Below are 18,334 nucleotides of genomic sequence, written 5' to 3' on the forward strand. Positions count from 1 at the left end.
ACTCACAAGCCGGAATTAAGATTGCAGGGAGAAACATCAACAACCTCAGATATGCAGACAATACCACCCTAATGGCAGAAAGTGAAGAAGAACTAGAGAGCCTCTTGATGAGGGTGGAAGAGGAGAGTGCGAAAGCTGGCTTGAAACTTACCATTAAAAAAACTAAGTTCATGGCATCTGGACCCATCAATTCCTGGCAAATAGAAGGAGAAGAAATGGAAGCAGTAACAGACTTCATTTATTTGGGCTCCAAGATCACCGCAGACAGAGACTGCAGCCATGAAATTAAAAGACGCTTGCTCCTTGGGAGGAAAGCTATGGCAAACCTAGACAGCATATTAAAAAGCAGAGACATCACCTTGCCGACAAAGATCCGCATAGTCAAAGCTATGGTTTTTCCAGTAGTAATGTATGGCTGTGAGAACTGGACCATAAAGAAGGCTGAGCGCCGAAGAATTGATGCCTTTGAACTGTGGTGCTGGAAAAGACTCTTAAGAGTCCCCTGGACTGCTAGGAGGTCAAACCAGTCAATCTTAAAGGAAATCAACCCTGATTGCTCATTGGAAGGATTGATAATGAAGCTCAAGTTTGGATACTTTGGTCACCTAATGCAAAGAGAGGACTTTTTGGAAAAGACCCTGACGCTGAGAAAGATTGAAGGCAAAAGGAGAAGAGGACGGCAGAGGATGAGATGGTTAGATAGCATCACTGAAGCAATGAGCATGAAACTAAGCAAACTCAGGGAGGCAGTGAAGGACAGGAAGGCCTGGCATGATATGGTTCATGGGGTCATGAAGAGTCGGACACGACTTAACGACTGAACGACTGAACGACAACAACAACTTTGACATGCAGATACAAGATAATGACAAGAATTTCTGTGGTCATTAGCCAACTTTTCTGCCATCTATTTCCCAACTTTTGCCTTCTCTATTAGCATATTTAGTTTTCTAAATTCCTTTTGCATCCTTTCCCTCTCTCATTTTTGACATCAACTTCTCCCTACATTTCCCACAAGCTACAGAAGGGCAGAGATGCCATTATTGTGTTTGGAGAAGGTAGGTGTGTCCACATGGGCTCCAGTCAAAGAAGTCAATATTGCAGCTGCAACTGTGTGATTGTATACATAATGTTGATGTACATACAAAAGCAACAGGGCTTCAACCACATGGTTACAACTACCGTATTAACTTTTTTGACCCTCCTCCTCCACAGACACCCTTAAAGGGGGGATAATTTTGAACTATTCCACTGTTACCAGTTGATAGATTCTGCCTTTATTAACAATAAAGGAATCAGTAGCCAAGAAATATGCCGTAGACCAGCCCTTGGTAGTAGCAACAAAGACCTTGGAGAAGAAAGTCAGATGCTGTGATGTCTGTACCTACAAAAAACAGAATTATGTGCAAGCAATTGGTTTCCCTGTGGCACTCTGTGAAAATGAAAATTGGACTTTGAAGAAGCAGAATATAAAAGAATAGTGACACTTTTGAACTTTGATGTTGGAGAAAACTCTTGAAAATACCACAGATAGCCCAAAAAACCCAACAAAGATTCATAGAAAAAAAATTCCAGAGTTCTCATTGAAGGATAAATGTCCAGGCACAAATGATCACATGTTGCACAAATTATGAGAAGGCCTAACTTTCTTGAGAAGTCTATAACGCTGTGAAAGGTGGAAGGACAGAGAAGAAGAGGATGACCTGAAGCAAGGTGGATGGACTCAGTAACAGTGACAATGGGTGCCCCTTTGGAAGACCTGAAGGGCCAGGTTGGGTAGAGATCATCCTGGAAAAGGTCTATGTATGTGGTCACTAATACTCAGCATTGACTTATGATACATAATTAATCAATCACTGTTAAGAGTATTCTGAAATGTATCTTTACTTTAGATACAACCACACTGCTTTTCCTCTTGCAATTGCCATAACGGAGGGATGATGAAATTGGCTTTTGTCTCACATTTGTCAGCTTCTCTACATTTTACAATTTCAATCACTTCCCCATCTCCCAGTCTATGATCTGGTTGCGTAGCAGTTTGCTAGTTTCAGTTATCTTCAGTTTTCCTGCTCTACAAGGCCCAGTTAGTTGCACCCTCAGTGCATAACTGCACCCTCATGGCAGATCTACCTTCCTGCATTCTGAGGCTCTTTTTGCCCTCTTGCCTTCCTATACACTTTTTTGTTTAAAACTTGGGAAATGGCCAAAAGGGGTGTGTGGGAAGGGCGGACAATCCAGCCTAAGAGTTCCAAAGTTAAAACTGTCTCTTTCTGCTGTGGTGCCCTCATTAGTGGATGTTTTTCTCACTGGGTGGTGATGCATTGAAAGGAGACAGTGGCAGAGCTAAAGGAGGAAACCAAATGCCTTGTCTATAACAACTGACACCCTCACAAATCAGGACATCATTCAGCAGTGGCACAGAATGGACACAACCAAGGCAGAATAGAGATTGGCAATGGGAATAGCAAATTTTGTTCCAGCGTTATTTGGTGGCACCTCAAAGTTGTGCACTTTAACTTAGTAGTGGATACAGGCCTTACAGTACACTGGGATTAGTTTGGTTTTGGCTTAAATATATTGTGCGTTGCCAGCCATGCTAGTTGTACACTTTAGTTTATGACAGACCATGGCTTAAAAAATACGTGAATCAGTAAGTTATTTAAACCTGTCTGGAAATGTTCCAGCTTCTGGAGAAGCCAGGTAATTGTTGTTTTTTTTAAACCAACATCAGTATTTATTAATCTTTAAAGACAGTTCTAACTGCGATGTGTTACCTGATGTTCTTCAAATGTGTCCAGTTTAACCTTACTATTCGCAGCCCTGAGCTCAGTATGACCCTTGAAGAAAACTCTAATCCAGAGATAGCAGGGCATGGGTCATAATTCTCACTCAGGCTGTGGCTGCAGTTTGATGACACACTGAACCACAAACAGCTAACCATGTTTAGCTTAGCCTTTTGTGTGAACCCATCCTCTGTAGTCAATTTACACTTTAGCAAGTCTTGTAGTTCTAGAAAACTGGGTTGTTCAGAAGATGTGGAAGCACAGAAAGCCACGAAGGATGGGAGACGGCTCACGAGCTTGGCTGGAAAAATACAACAATTAAGACAACAGGAAAGGGAGCAAGTCTTCTGAATGCTCACCTCAGAAGTCGCCTCGCGGCAACGTTCAAAAAGAGCCTTCGCGCTTCGGATGCTCGCGGATTATTCACACATGCAAATGAGATGTACACAGCCAGGGGCTGTCCCCTCCCCCCGCATCTGCCCTTGCTTTTCCGGAGGGTCGGCAACTTGGCGGCCCCTCCTCGCACCTGTTCTTCCTGCACGGTTTCCCTTCTCCGTCCCCGTCGCCGCCCTCCGCGCTCGCTTCTTCGGGCGGCAGCGTCAACCAGGCGCGTGGGCTGAAGTGAAATCGGCGGCGGCTCCTCCGCCCTCCCCCCTCGCTGCTATTTTTAGTAAATCCTCCTCAAATCGCCGCGGCGGGCTGAGAGCGCAAAGCTCAGCCCCTCGTGGCGGCGGCGGCGGCTCCTCTCCGGGTCCCTCCCCTCGCATCTCTTCCTTCTCGACCTCACCACGAGCCTCGGCTGGTTCTTCCGCCTCCGCGCCCAGCGCTCGCCCGGCCGCCGGCTTGCTCGCTTGGGCAACAGATCGTGGGAAGCCTCATCCGCCACAACCGGGGTAACGGAGACCGAGGTAACTTTTTCCCCCAGCCCTCCGCGTCCTAGACCCCTTGGCTGCACCACCAGAAGATGGCAGTTTGGGGCAGGTGTGCAAGTAAATGCATCCCCAGAGGAGAGGCAGAGAGGATTATGGCAATAATAATAATAATAATAATAATAATAATAATTCGCCACCACACCAGCAGCATCTGCAAAGACGAGTGGGATAGCAGCAGCGATGACGGATGGACGGACATCCCCTCCGCCCGCACGCCCGTTCTCGAAATCGCTTTTTCCTCTTTACGCTTCAGCTCTCCGAGGGGACTCGTCTCCATCCCTACGGAGCTCAGTGGGCGTACGGGAGGGCGGGAGAAGCACCTGCCGGCGAGGACCGGGTCAGGGTCTCTGCTCCTCTGTCCCTTTCCCGCCTTCCTCTCGCCAAGTGGCTTCTGTTTCCCGCGTGTTTGCCTGGGGGTGCCTGAAGTTGGGCTGCCCTGGGATTCCCGCGCGGTGGTCGTTTGCATAGCTTAGGATGCTGCTCCGGGCTGGCCGGGAGTTAAACCGTTTAGCTGCTTCGGCGTCGCTTTCGGAGGCTGGCAGCTCTTTGCAAGGTTAGCTGGGGAAATGCCTGTGCAGGTTTTTTCTCACCTCTCTCCTACATCAGCTATTATTTAAACAGAGCATCTGACACCCATTCCCCAATCCCCCACCCCAAAAAATCTGGGCTACTAGGGAGGGGAGTAGGAACGTATTGAATTATACACTTGTTAAAATGAACTGTGTAATTATAAGCTTCTCCAAGGTGCCACAGTAGGGAATGTATAGTGGGGATTCAAACAGGTAGAGGAACTTAGTTGTGCACATAACATGCAGTGATAGGATACCAATCACTGGGATTTGGGGTGGGCTTTTTTCAATTTGGGTAGTTGCTTAAATTTATTTAAATTAATTAATTACAGGGTTTTGTGTTTCTAAAAAATTAAGGCTGCAGTCATGAGAGGATTTGGAAGTATCACTGAACAAAATGGGAGTTGCTTTCAAGTTAGCACGGATAAGGTTTATTTTAAGTGCATAGGAGGCATATCCAGAAGTTAAATTGATACTATTCCCTCTGGTTTTCACCTGCTTTATCAGGTTGGATTCTTTCAGTAGATAACTATTGGAAGAGAAGAAAATGCTGAGTCTGGTACTGAAGAAATTTTTACAGAACAAACGTCTGGGATTAATAATTCTAGTCCTAAAACTATGAAAATAGCTTCTGTTTGCTTTTAAAGAGAGAAAAAAAGTATTTTTAGAGTGGTTAGAAGTTATTCTTTGGAATAGAACTATAGTTGTTTTGATATTCAATAACATATATAAGCCTACTTAAAAAAAAAAAGATGTATGATGTTATAAAGTTACAGAATGTTACTGTATTGTACCTCAGTGCAGCAATTATGTTTTATTTTTACTGAAAACAGATGTATCTGTTCTTGAAATATTGGAACTTAAAAATGAAGATTCTTTTTAAATTTTAAAGAAGAAATAAAATGCATTAGGTAGGCAGAAATATGGAAATTGCATATGTCTAAAAGAAATAAATCATTTTAGTAGTATATGCTACTATATATTTAGTAGTCTTTTGTTAGTTGGAAAAGTCTTTGTGTTTTTATACTCAACTTGATAATCAAAAGAATGAAAAACATAATACATTTTTTTCTCCTTGAAAAAATGCCATTATTATTTTCAGACCATTAAATGTCAGACAATAGTTTAATTACTTTAATGCACAGAACGTAAAAATATTAGGTTAATTATCAGCCTAACCATTAGTGAGGTGTAAGAGCCTGGGAACTGCCCAAGGAGAGCAGGTGCTGATTTTGCTCTGAATCGGAAGTATGTCCAACTGTGTTTAGTGAGACATTTTCTATAAAGTGTGTTTATGTTAGGCATCTTGAAGACATCTTTTCTGCAGCGGATTCCTAGTGTGGTGATGATATACTGTAGTGCAAATGGTGGGCATCTTATGACCCCAGAACTGCATATAGACTTTTGTCAAATTTTATGTTGCTGTTGGCTTCATTCCAAAAATCTTCCAAAGTGATCACTCAGAGTTCTGGTAGCAGCTCCCTACTTTATTCTATATTTCTCTATTTAGAAGAAATTTAAGGTGTGGGCTGTTTAGGTGTGGTGCTAAATTTAGTATGGCATAAGATGAAGCCATGGGCTGCACAACCTTCCTTCCTTCCTTCCTTCCTTCCTTCCTTCCTTCCTTCCTTCCTTCCTTCCTTCCTTCCTTCCTTCCTTCCTTCCTTCCTTCCTTCCTTCCTTCCTTCCTTCCTTCCTTCCTTCCTCTTACTAAGAAGATTTTATTTCCATTTTAGATTGATGGCAGCTTTGTTTATGTAATAAATTAAATTCAAACTATAGTTTAAGACATTGACTTATTTCAAGACACCAGAGTTGGGATTATGTCAGATTTTAAGTCTGGATGTAATGCTAAACTGGGGCTAATATAAAATGGATGCAGATGTTACACGTGTAGATGAGTCTGAAATTTGCTGTGGCCATCCTTTAGCAATACATCATAAGGAAAAGTGTCTTTTCCTCAGGATAAATTGTGATTCTCTGCCTAAGTTTGTTTGAAAAATGGGATAAGAATGCAATAATAATATAAAGAGGTCATTTACAGCTTGTGAGTTTTATAGGACCTAATTACAATAGAGGTGAATATGTGTAGCTCAGGGTTGAACTGTGGTGTCCCTGGGGTTCTCTGAGCTTGGTTCTTTTCTTGCAAATGGGTAATGAAATGTTTGCAAGAAAAGAACCAAGCTCAGAGAACCCCAAGGACTCCACAGGACCTAATTCCTGTATCCTGAACTTCTAGTATAATTGTATACTTATATGGCTTTTCAAATTCTTATATTGCATAAAGAGACAAGAAATAATTTTATATTTCTGATTTTCTATTCCTTGTTGCCTGTTTCCTACAAATATGCTTCTGCCTTTGTAGAACTTATGAATGAATGAAGAGCCATTCATGCAATTCCTAGAATTAATGTCCAGGAATTTCCAGATTTTAAAGAGATAGTTATATTAGTCTCTTGCAGCAGAACATGAAATTTGTTATCACAAGCTTTTCTGTGTTCATCAAATGCATGGAATTTCCAGAGTTTTACTTCTATTATTTTCTGAACCTTTGTGAGCCTAATTTCTGAGATCTTATATAACTTTATTTAACTGTTTTAAAGGTTTTGTATAAGTTTTTATGAAGTATTTTGGGTTAAAATTCAACAACATTGGGTAAAATTTATATATGAATCTATTAAGATTCCTAGAAGACACAATTTTAGAAATATGGCAAACAGAAAGGAATATCACTTCATGGTACACTGATGTCAGGAAGTCAGCAAAGCTCTTAGAGTTCTGTCAAAATATAAGAACAACATGTAATTCCTCTTACTGGACTGTTAAACTTTTAACACTGAAAAAATACTTTTACTTTTGATGATAATATGGTAGGAAATCTTAGGTGATGATTCTGAGGCTAAGCAGAATAATAATGATATGATGATGATGAAGAATCTTGAAGTCCTGCAAATGGCTTATAGTTCAAACAGTGGCTCTAGATCAGGCCTGTGCAACATATGGCCTGTGGGTGTTTTTTGAAAACTCAACAAATTCACTGCCTCCAAATGTTGCCACTGCCAGGAAGGAACTGCTGCCGCCTAGTTTTTCGCTGTCACCTCTGCCCCGAAAGACACACTGCTGAGCCCCTCCAACCCCTCCAGGCATCACCAACACTCCCAGCTCTATCTTTGCCACCGAATACTCCTTTGTGGCCTGCAGTTATTTTTAATGTAGCAATCTGGCCCTTTCTCCTCTATGAGCTGTGCAGGCCTGCTCTAGCTGTTGGTCTTGGATAAAGAAATATGACTGGAGAGATCCAGATGATTGACAGTTCCATTCTGTATATCTCTATTTAGAAGAAATTTGAGGTCATTGGCCTTCTTTTTCAAATAAATGTGAATATATATATTTCCAATTTGCTCTACACCTTGGCCATTATATAGTCTCAGGTTGTATTTAGCTATAAAAGTCAGCTGGGATAATTACTTAAAAATCACTACAGACTGTTTGGTATAGATAACTGCAATAGAATTAAATTTCTTGCCTTTAGAATTTCTACAGTATTACAGAAACTTCTGCAATAGGTATTTTTGCATATTTCTATATACCACTGACTTCTCAGTAATGATGTAAAAGAACCCAAAACTGTATATGTGATTGATTTTTCTTCCTTAAATGCTATCAAGATAATTGCCAGTAGATCAACAGTAGGAAACCTTGGGCTTTGATGCTGAGGTTGCAGTAATTTTCATTGAACTTAGTGGAGTTTACTTAAAGTTGACATATGTAGGATTGTACGTTTCCTTTTCCTAGTTGTAAGTGAGCTCTCCTGTGGAAAATCAGTATTTTTGATTTTTAAGTAAACTTGGCTACATGTTAGTTAAAGTAACTTTTGGTTTAAAATTACAGTTTGAATGTTATATTATATTATACAATCCACATAGATTAATATTAAGATTGTATAGCTAATCAGAGAATATATTTACTATGTTCTATGTACATTTTTTTTGTTTCTAAGCTAATTATTTATTGTATTTTCTTGGTGTACTTTAGTTTGGGTAAATAGTTATCAGCATATATAAACCTGTATGTGTCCTGTATGTGTCTTCCAGAGATAGCTCTTAGGCAAATAGAAAGTCGTTAATCCCTAGCATAAATATTGCTTTATGTATCCCTTTCTTTGTGGAACTGACATTAATTTGGAGAAAATAACTTTCACAATTTTACTCAATCCATATTTTTAAATTGCACTGTACTTATAAATTGTACTTTGTAATTTGTATTCAAATTTCAAAATTAGCACTTGACTTTAAGATCTTAAGTTTAAAATTCAAATTCTCTGCAACTTTGTATGGGATTAATTTGTATATCAGTTGTCAGGTTTTTCCGGAGATCAGATTTGTACTATATTTGTTAAAAAGTTTAGAGTTTTATCAGTAAATGGTCTGCCCCCTGCCTCTGCCCTGGTACTACTGCTCTATGATATATTAATAGCAGAAGACTGTAGTATTACACTAAGACAGATACTATTCTTTAAAACCCAGTATACTGTTTATAACAATAGAGAAGAGTCACATGCTTTTTCCAAGATTGCATCAAATGTTATGCATAGAAATTATTTTTGTATTCCAGACCTATACCGGACCCAACATGGGAAATTTATATAGTACATGTGTTCTGTTAAATGTATGAAACTTAAACAAAATTTTAATTACCCATTTTTGACATATATCATTAGATTCCCTAGGAGGTAAAGCTGTTAATTTCAGTCTTTACTTTCAAAAGAGATGACTTTAAGACAGAAGAGTAAAATATTTGAAAAGAAAAGTAAATGAATATTGTTTATATAACACATTAACTGGGTAGAAAGCATATTATGAATTGTATGCTATTTTTTGCATTTTAAAAACAATTGGTGGGACATTCATACAGATATAAATCTTTCTAATATCTAGATTATTTCATTAGTAGTATTTAGCTGGTTACAATCTATATTTTGTAATTTAAGTAAACTGTTATTTAAGTATTCCTAGATTACATACTGATTATGTATTTTAGATGAGACAGGCACCTTTTATATAACATACATGTTCTTGCAAGCACTAGGATTTAAATTTAAAGGATGAGCTGTAAAGTCAGAGCTTGTATTCTATGATTAAAATAAGTAGAATTTATTATAGTGGGCATGTAATATCAGTCTTAGAATTATTTTATTTTACTTAAATTACATTTAAGAATGTAATTGTAGGTTCAGTGGCAACTTCTGAAAACTTCCCTGTCAGTTCTGTACTGGAGCCTTTCTTGATATGATGATCTCCAGGAATGTTCTGTACAAAGTTTATTCCATGTTTTCATTTCCCTTTTGTTCATCTATTTTTCCCTGTGTCTATTTTTAGATTGTGAACTCCTTAGGGAAAAGACCTGTCAAACCTGTTATGTGAAAAATGCCAGCTAAATAGATGGCAATATATGCATAATAGTACTGTGTCAGTATAGTATGCTTGTGTATGAATTCTAAAAATATTAATAATATACTTGGATGCATAAGAATTTACATTTGCAAACATTTGTCAGATCTTATAAACAACAGTTTAATCTCATATGGGAAACTGTTTCTATCACTGTTTCTTTTTTCTTTTTCTACTTTCTCTTTATATACTCTTTCTTGTTCATCTTTCAATTATGTAAAAACTCTCAATAAAAAATGAGATTCAAATGGAAAAAGGCAATGCTGGCTGTATGTGGTTTCAGTTCACAAACATCATAGTTGTTTTAATTGGTTTTAAAGAAAGTTTTAATTGCTGATTTTATTGTATGCTGCTCATAGTCACTTGGTGTGAGATGGGTGGCCATATAAATTTGACAATTAATTAATAATTAATTAAAATAAAATAGTTAAATCTAACATATATATTCTCAGCCTGTGAAATAAAACTAAGATCAGCTAAAAGTACCACCTGCTTTAACAAGAGACATTGTCAGCATAATCTTTTCCCATCATGTGCTGCCTTCGCACCAATAAGTAAGTCTTCATTTTAATGCTATTTCTTATTTATCTTACAAACTGTAAATTGTCCCAATTTTTTTTCTATGCATTATTGGGGGAAAAAAGGGAAGGAAGAGAACAAAGGGTGGAGTACAAAAAGGAAGTTTTTTTGCTACCTCTACTTAAAAGAATGAATTATTGTCAATATTTTCCTTTCTTTAAAATTAATTATAGCATAACAAATACAAAAGGAGGTTGTGTTGCTTTCCTAATTACACTACTTTTTTTTCTTTACAGTTGGGAAGCATTAAAAAAACATGCTAGAGCAAGTTTATAGTTAATAATTTGTAACTCCATATATCAGCAACAAATTAAATTTAATGTTTTAAAGAATTGCTGTTAAATAAAGGGAAAAATCAAGGTATTATTTAACAATTAATTACAATTGTTTAAAAATAATTCTTATGTAATATTTCCATACCTTTATGGATTTAGCTTTTAAAAATTACTTAATATTCAACAAGCACTTTAGAATCTATTTAATTTGCTCCCTTGCAGTCAGTCTGATTGAGTTAGCCTTTTCATTATGGGCTTTTCACAGCCTGAGAAAGTGGACAATGGTTTGAAAAGCATTGCTAGCTTGGAACATCTACAAATGGAACATTTTCTTTTATCAGGAAAATGGTTAACCATCTCCCCAGTCCATCAAACATTTGTTAGCAAGATAAAGTATCCAACTGTCATTATTTCTAAAACCTAATATTTTTTCTCTTTCAATCTGATTAAAGAAGACCTTATGAGAACATTGTTTTCTATTGCCAATAGTGAAACATTTCCTTTATTTATTTTATTAGCTCCCACCCTGGCCAGCAGTGGGTGTACTAACTATTGCAGAGGCTCAGCCTTAAAAACATTTCCTGTGATTACTAAAAGCAGCCCCAAAATGACAGGTTATATCATTTGGCCTGGACGTATTTATTTATTTACTGGGTTTTATATGCTGTTTCAATCCAATAGGGCTCTGAGTGGTTTACATGTTATTCTAACAGTAAAATGGTTAAAATAATTTTTTTAAAAAAACAGAAAAATAGCAAAAGATTTCTAAGGATGAGAAATGTCCACTCAACTAGCTGCAACTTCCTCTTTTTAGTTTTACAGCTGGTATTGTAATTAAGCTTGACTGTGAAGTCAAAGCTCAGGCAATGCAAATAAAGGGTGTAACAGCAAGCAGGTTTGATATCAATGCTCAGCAGTCACAGCCGCGTGGGAGGTGGGTGGGTGGGAAACAGGGGTGGATGATTTTGGCTACAGTTTCATTTTTCTCATAATTTGATCAGGATGGCTATACCTGTTCATAGTTGCAAATGCTCACATAATTATTTTTACTGTAAAATAGATGGTTTCACTCAGTATTTTGAAACCAGGTACAAAAACCTAATGTTTATTTTCAAGTAAAGAAGATAAGCAGTGAGGAAGCAAAAACAAACCCCATTATTTGTAAAGCCATAATGGCATCATGGTTTAAGTTTAAAATGGCAGCCTATACTTGCTCAGAGTATTTCTATTTATTTAAAAGTAGGGTAGACGTAAATTTTCTTTTGTTTTGTGATACACCTCAGGAATATTGGTGGGAGGGAGAAAAGTACCTCAGAATGGAAGCAATATAAGCCTCCAGCCATCCCGCAAACATGGCCATTTAAAAGGATGGCCTATGGGACAGTAAAGTCAAGAATCTAGATCAGTTTACACCATTGTTTAAAAGATTCTTTAAAAGAGGCTCATTTTACTGGCATAAAGTGCACGAAATAAAGTTTTTTCCCCTGACTGAGAAGTGCATAGATGTTTTATTACATCAGAGGTGCTGTAAAATATCTTCACTTCTTTTTCCAACAGAAATGACTAGGAAATCCTAAAAAAACTGTATTCAACTCTCACATTTGAAAGATGTGATTGAACAGCCCTATTTAGGAAAGGTTTATCCACTTCTTTGTAGAGTTTTCTTTTATTGTGAAAACAGTCTTTCTGCCTTATATTTAACCCAATGTTACAGATAACTCATTCAAGATAACATTAATTAAATTGCAAGAATGACTTAGGAGCCACATTGATTTGAGTCTAAATATTTCTAAACTTTGTCACACTTAATACTTCTAGTAATATCGAGTTGCTAGTCTTTCTTTCAATTGTCTATTATAGTCCAGTAACTTAGTACACATGAACATTAGGCATCTAGTACAAATTATGATGAGAAAAAAAAATGATAAAACATGCATTGCAAAAGCACACTGTACTTGTGTCCTGACATGAGATACGCAAATGGCTTAAATTCTTCCACAGATGTAACTATTTAAGTCACATAGTATTCTGTCATTTGCCTTTTCTTACCTTCGCCACCAGTGATTACATGTGAAGTAGAATATGAATATGAATATGCTTGCTTCCAGGACAGGCTTTAAATTAGGTTACTTGTTACAATAAAACCAACCTTTTACTGTAAAGCCTAGTCCATGTGATGTTCTTGTTATGAAGAGAGATGGAGTATATTCTCTTTTTTAGAACTGAATTTTCTCCCTTGGGATGTAAGCATGCTCCTCCCTTAAGCAGATGTTTAAATCATCTTTAATTGCTTTACTGACTTGATACTTTATCCTTTGCAGTTTTTAAGTTCCCTGAAGTAAGCACCTCACATGAACATATGCATTGTAGAAGAACTGGGTGTGCTGCTGTGACCAGATCTATTCAACCACTCAGTGAAAAATCAGAAAGAACATTGGCTTATAGTTCATGACCTTCATTACACTGATTTTCACTTTTTTTAGACACAATTCCAAATATATTAATTGCAGTAAATTTAGTTTCACACTTTTGTTTAAAGAAATGTTTTACTTCTCTGCTTAATTTTGCTGTGTATGAATTTAAAATTCTTAATTGTTTTACATTTTCAATTATAATCCCCTAAAAATTCGGTTAAGAAAATTTTTGGGTTCTGTGAATCATTAATACTTCAGATAAATATTTATGTATTGTAAAAGAAAGTAGGATTGTTGCTATAATAAAGCCTGTTGTATCTGCAAGGATGCCACCCAGCAGAAGGTCAATGCCACTGTTTATTGTTCCAGAGTGCAGGCCATGAAATAAAAGATTTAAGTTACAGGGAGAGAGATTCTGGCTTTCTAATAGTAAGGGCAGTAGTAGATCCAATTACGCAAATAGTGATGGCCTCCCCTTCACTGTATGTGTTCAGGCAGAGGCTAGATAGTCATTGTGATGTTTTAATTTATTTTTCTACACTGAGTTGGGAGTTGGACACCTTGGCCTAAATGGCTCCCTCCAATTCAATGATTCTATTTGTAAAAAATGAATAATTAAATTCTTTTATGAAACAGCTTTGTTCTATCACAAAATCTAGGGCCAGTGTAATTTCAGCAGACTCACAGATTAATTCTACCTCATACTGGATCTTGGTATGGCTTTATTTAATACCTTCTTTTTTTCCATATACTTTTGACAATAGAAATGGAAATTAATTATTCTTTGTTCTGTAAACCATAAGTATATAAGAACATAATATCTCTGCTAGGTGAAGACCTACTTTAGTCCATAATTTTCTGTCTCCCAGTAACCAGCCAATGCTCTGAGATCTTCACAAGCAGAAGTTGGATATTCCTCTCTCTCACCATTGTTCCCCTGCAACTGGAATTTGAGATATATTCCCCTAATCTGCAAGTAGCATTAACTGTCTTTGTGGCCCTGTTCTCCAGGAACTTATCCAACCTTCTTAAACACATTCAAGTCAGTGGCTGTCACCATTTCTTGTGGCAATGAATTCCACAAGTTAATTATGTGCTATGTGAAGAAGTACTCTTGTTTTTTATCTTTTAAAAATCTCCTCCCAGTTAGCTTATCTGGATTCATTGAGGGAGCACAAAAAACAAAACAAAACAAAACAAAAACCAAACACCAAACATATATACTCCCTACATGCAATACATGATTTTGCACATTTCAGCCACGTCCCGTTAACTTACTTTCTTTTGAAGCTCAGGAATTTGAAACATTCTAGCCTTTTCTTTCAAGGAAGATGTTCAACCCTCCTGATAATTCTGCTTGATCTTTTCTTCCTTTTTCCCAGACCTATTATATCTTTTATTAATTATGCCAACCAGAACTGTACAAAATATTCCAGATAGAGATATAACATTGATTTAAATAATAGCAATACAGTGTTGGCACTCTTATTTTCAATCCCTTTCCTAATGATCTCTAGCATGGAGTTTGCCATTTTCACAGTTACCACATATTAAGCTGACATCTTCATTGGCCTCTCTATTATGACCCTAAGATCTTTTTTCTGGTTAGTTTACAGACATTATTTGTATATATATGAAGTTAGAATTTTTTTGCTCCAACTTGTATCACTTTATTCTTATTTGAGTTGAACCACTTTTGCTATTTGGTTGACTATTTATCCAGTTTAAAGATATCCTTCTAGAGTTCTTAAAAATTGTTTCTTATTTTTTCCACTCTGAAGAGTTTAATGTCATCTGTGAATTTAGCCACCTCACTGCTTACCTTTATATTAAGATCATTTATGGATAAGTTAAAAAGAACTAGTCCTAACACAGCTCCCGAGAACATTGCCCACTTATTCCTACTAATTGTTTTCTGTTTTTTAACCAGTGAACTGTCCATAAAGGACAAGTCCTCTTATCCCATGATTGTTAACTTTATTCAAGAATTTTGATAAAGAAATTTGTGAATGGTGTTTTGAAAGTCCAAGTATACAATGTCAGCAGGTTCACCGGTAACCATGTGGCTGTTGATAATTTTAAAAAACTCTAATAGTTTGGCGACACAGCATTTCCCTTTGCAGAAACCATGCTGATTTTCTTTCAGCAAGGCTTGTTTCTCTATAAGATCAATTATATTTTTCTTGGATAATTGGTTCCACAAATTTGCTCAGAATAGATGTAAAGCTGATCAGTCAGTGGTTTACATGTAGTCCTCAGGTAGTCCTTTCATTCAGAGACCATTCAAAGTTATGATGTTGTTGAACGAGGAGACTTATGGCTCGTCCTCAAAGTTGCAGCCATTGCAGTGTCCTCATGGTCACATGATCGCAATTTGGGTGCTTGGCAACTGGCTCACAATTATGACAGTCACAGCATCCTGTGGTCACATGATTGGCATTTGCAAGGCTTCTGACAAGCCAAGTCAATGGGGAAGCTGGCAGGAGGTCACAAATGGAGATCCTGTGACGTCGCACCTAATGACTGTGCAGGATTTGCCTAACAATGGCAACTGGAACTGCCGGAACTGCCATTTTAAGTTGGTATGGTCATGTGATGTTGTGGTTTATGACCATGTCACTTAGTGATGGAGTTCCTAGTCCCAATTACTGTTGTTAACCAAGGACTACCTGTATTTTCCTGATCTCCCCAGGACTCATTTTAAAAATGAGGGTCACATGGGCTATCTTCCTGTTCTTTAGACCAATTTGAGGAACAAATTGCATGTTTGGATTAGGATATCAGCAGTTTTACATTTGAATTCTTTAATTCTTGGTGGATTCTATCAGGACCCAATGGTTTGCTACTGTGGTTTTTCAAGATGTCCTAAAATATTTTCATTAGAGCAGAAAGGTGGAGTATATCTCAGTCAAATAAATAAATAAATAAATAAATAAGATGCCTCAATTTTATAAGTGTTCCAGTACCTTCCCTAAGAAGGTTAATATAGGTTCAGATATCTTTCCTATATCTTCTGTAATAAAGATAAGACCAAAGAATTAATTCAAATTCTCTGTAATCTCCATATCATCCTTGAGCATCCTTTCACTATTTGCCATCCAGTGGCCCAACTGTTTTCCTGGCTGGTCTACTTCCAATATACTTTTAAAAGTTCTTACTTTTAATTTTTTTGTCATCCGCTCCTATAGCAATAATCTTCTCCTTCTCTCCCTCCCCACCACATTCTTTTGCCAGTGTTTGTGCTGTTATTTTTTTCTCCTCAATTCAACAGAATTCCTATTTTCTGAAGGAAACTATCCTGAAGGAGGCCTTCTTAAGTTTCACAACTTCCTAGACACTATTAGAAAGACAAACTGATATCTCTCTGGATTTAGTGTATACCACAATTCTTAGATTGTAGTCACTATTCCAAATGAGCATCTAATTGGTTCCAAGATCAGCCATCCTTTGATGGGGTAATTTAGGGTATCTAAAAATTTAATTTCTTTGTCATGGAATTAGCCTGAATGTACAGTCTGTGCAAGATCAATTGAAGACTCCAATTTATTTGAACTGCTGCTGCTTTGCATGCCTTACTGATTTCTTTTACCATTTCAAGATCATTCTCAACTTTTTGATGTGGTGGCCGATAGTATACTGAATCTGTATACTGTATCTAATTTATGTTTGTGGCCACATATTGTCACCCATAGCAATTCTGTGGAGGAATTCGATCTTCCAATGTTAGATTTTACACAGTCTTTGATAAAAAGAACAGCACTCCATCCGTGCATCCCCCATTATGTGTCCTACGTTTGGAAGAAAAAAACCTGAAGTTTTATGGGACCTTTATGTTTTACGTATTACAACATAAGCAGATCTTTTCTGAGCTGGGAAAGAATTACACAGACTGACAGTACTAGATTTTGTAGTGTCAATTTGAGAGCACAGTAATCCTGAAACTTTGTATCTTGCTTTCCAGATCCCAATCCATGCTGTCATTTTCAGTATATTTTGCATTACATTGTGGTGGGGAAAAGCTGGCCAGTTTTAGTAGCATCCTGCTTTTTGTTTAGCAAGATCTCACAGTCGAGATGGTCATGGTCACCAACTACATGTTAATTCGAATATTTTTATAGTGACCAAGCCATGGATTGAGCAATAGAGTGCTATGTTTCTTAACAGTGTGAATTTCTGCTTTACAATAATTTCATTTTACATCATTTCTTGTAAAGGCACTGCTTACCACTGGAATCTTATGTCTGTTTCAAATCTGGATTCTGGTTCTGATTCATAGACTCTCTTGAAGTTAATGGCATTTTTTCTAGGGACAAATATTTATTCCCCATAATTAAAACAGAGAGTGGTTCCAGTGAATAATTTGAAAGCATGTGATGCTGTTGTATTACTGAAGTTACATACAGGTAGTCCTCATTTAGCGACCAGACATGGGACTGGAAACACGGTCATTAAGCAAAGTGGTTGCTAAGCAAAACTGCAACAGTGCTTATGATCTTACTTCAGCTTTACAGACTTGAGAAGGATTGGTCATAAAGTCACTTTTTCATCACCATTGTAACTGTGAATGGTCACTAAATGAGGCAGTCACTAAACAAGGACTACCTATAGCTATAAATGTGATCAGTCATCTAAATGGGAGATTATGGGAGACCCAAGGGAATAAAATAAATAAGAATTTAAAATAAGCAAATAGCAGAATATTCTAAAATTTGCTTTTACATTTATATTAGTTTGTTAATGTAAGTATTTTTATTTGGTAGTCTATATTCTCAAAAAAAAAATTACCAAATATGTATATTATACTGTAAATCATAAAGAATATATATATTATTACATCTCATCCCACAACGTCAGGCTTGGGCAACAAGCCGATTGGTTAATTCCTGTCGCAACCAATGGATCAACTTTTGCTTGATCCAGAAAAAAAAAGCAGACCCTGCACCTGCGAGAAAATGCTAGGAAGAAAAAAAAAATTCAGAGAAGTACCTTTTCTTCCATCAAAGCTATCTTTGTGTTTTTTTCAGTTAGTGGTAATGTGTAGTTGTGGTTCCAGTTTTTGGATTATATATGGAATAATTATAGTTAAGCTTCTAATTTTTCAGTCTAGTGCCTATGATAATCAAATAGTATATATACCAACATCTTCAGGTGAAAATGTCCATCCAGAATATATCATGGTCTCAGTGGTGTGAGGTATGTTCTGCGTGAACTTTAGTTAGTGGGTGTTATATAGTGATGCTGGTGAAACATGTACTTCCAGGAATTAGATATAGGTTTGATTTGATTTGGTTTGGGTGCCAGTTTCAAACAAGAGGTAAATAGTGGGATCCAT

General features: G+C 37.0%; 1 long non-coding RNA gene across 1 annotated transcript in view; it reads left to right on the plus strand.

Moving 5' to 3' along the window:
- Nucleotides 1–3,563: 3,563 nt before the first annotated feature.
- LOC148214585 (uncharacterized) overlaps nucleotides 3,564–18,334 on the plus strand; it is a 36,958-nt gene continuing 22,187 nt past the window's right edge. Inside the window, exon 1 of the long non-coding RNA XR_015797774.1 lies at nucleotides 3,564–3,691. This is a non-coding gene — a long non-coding RNA (uncharacterized LOC148214585). The remainder of the gene's footprint in view (nucleotides 3,692–18,334) is intronic.

The sequence above is a fragment of the Python bivittatus genome, unplaced genomic scaffold (genome assembly GCF_059951505.1).
Source record: "Python bivittatus isolate LINGU-HERP-01145 unplaced genomic scaffold, Pbiv_v1 ctg000610_np1212, whole genome shotgun sequence".
NCBI lineage: Eukaryota > Metazoa > Chordata > Lepidosauria > Squamata > Pythonidae > Python > Python bivittatus.